This window comes from Marmota marmota, unplaced genomic scaffold, assembly GCF_001458135.2.
Source record: "Marmota marmota marmota unplaced genomic scaffold, marMar, whole genome shotgun sequence".
Taxonomy (NCBI): Eukaryota; Metazoa; Chordata; class Mammalia; order Rodentia; family Sciuridae; genus Marmota; species Marmota marmota.
In genome coordinates, this window is record NW_026000229.1 from 21,236,469 (window position 1) to 21,237,612 (window position 1,144).

At 51.9% G+C, this 1,144-nt stretch overlaps 1 protein-coding gene across 4 annotated transcripts in view; it reads right to left on the minus strand.

Moving 5' to 3' along the window:
- The window catches only part of Fam81a (family with sequence similarity 81 member A), a 51,383-nt gene extending 50,597 nt beyond the window's left edge, over positions 1-786 (minus strand). Inside the window, exon 1 of one of the 4 annotated variants that reach the window (XM_048792937.1) lies at positions 764-786. The gene's annotated coding sequence lies outside the window, so the exon portion shown is untranslated. The remainder of the gene's footprint in view (positions 1-763) is intronic. The other 3 variants (XM_048792939.1, XM_048792935.1, XM_048792936.1) reach the window with 3 other exon arrangements.
- Positions 787-1,144: the final 358 nt, after the last annotated feature.

Below are 1,144 nucleotides of genomic sequence, written 5' to 3' on the forward strand. Positions count from 1 at the left end.
GCCGTGGCAGCCCGAGCTGGAGGCTTTCCCCGCGCACCCGCGCCCAGCCCGGCGGCGCCGCCCCTCCTCCCTCCTCCTTCCCACACCCAAAATAGCCTCTCCTCATCGCTGCTGTTTCCCACAGAGCTAGCATCCAAGCGCCTCGGAGTTGGCGGGCGGGGATTTCGCTTATTGGAAAATAAATCCTGTTGTAGGACTGGTTGACTTGAATGTAGAGTTAGGTGTTGAAATGGTGCCTGATTAAACCATGGCGTTTGCATTGTAATTCTCCCCAAAGCCCTAACATCCCTTATTTATTAAATCTCTTCCCCACAAAAAATAATTATCTGCCCGCTCCTCCTCAAATCGGGGAGAAGTTAGTTGACCAGGTCACGGTCTGGTTAGCAGCTCGCGCGCTGATGCCTCACCTGTACAGGTGAACGAACACCCTGGGCCACCAAGTGCCTTTTAACGAATCACCCTGACACCCACAGCTGGGACCCAGGGTCACGTTTCTCGGCAAGATACGACGCAAGGAAGAATGCTACACCCCTCTTCTTGCCAGCCCTTCCTTCTCTCCTCTGCCTCATCCTCTTCCCAGGGCATCCCAACTCTTTCCACCTTCCTCGCAATGACGGATTCTCGGCAGGATGCACAAACCCATCCACTCATAATTTTGCTTCCTCTCCATGGGCGGGATTTGAGCGGAGCGGTAGACCCCCACCTTTGCCCGCCTCGCTGCGTCTGGTTCATACCTCTTTCGTGGAGACTCTCTCCTACTTACCCAGCGCGGGTCCTCCTGTCTGTCTCCCCACCCGCCTGAGCCTCTCCAATCCTGGATAAGGAGTGTGACACAGTAGGAAGAGCTGTGGAGTCAGGCAGAGCCGTCTTGGAATCCTTGCTTCAGCAGATATTTGTGTGTTGTCTGGGTATTCTGAGGCTATTTCCTTGCCTTTATAATAGAATAATACCCCCAACAAGGGGTTAAAGCATCTGTAACACTCATTCCGTCAACAATGTTTATTGGATGCCTGCTAAGTGCCAGAAACTATGCTTAGATCTAAGACAAACGGAAAAGAAGGAAAAAAGAAATGTGACCCTCTACTCTCATGGAGCTTGCAGCCTGACATATGTTAATCAAATGTCATAGACACAGGTAAAACTG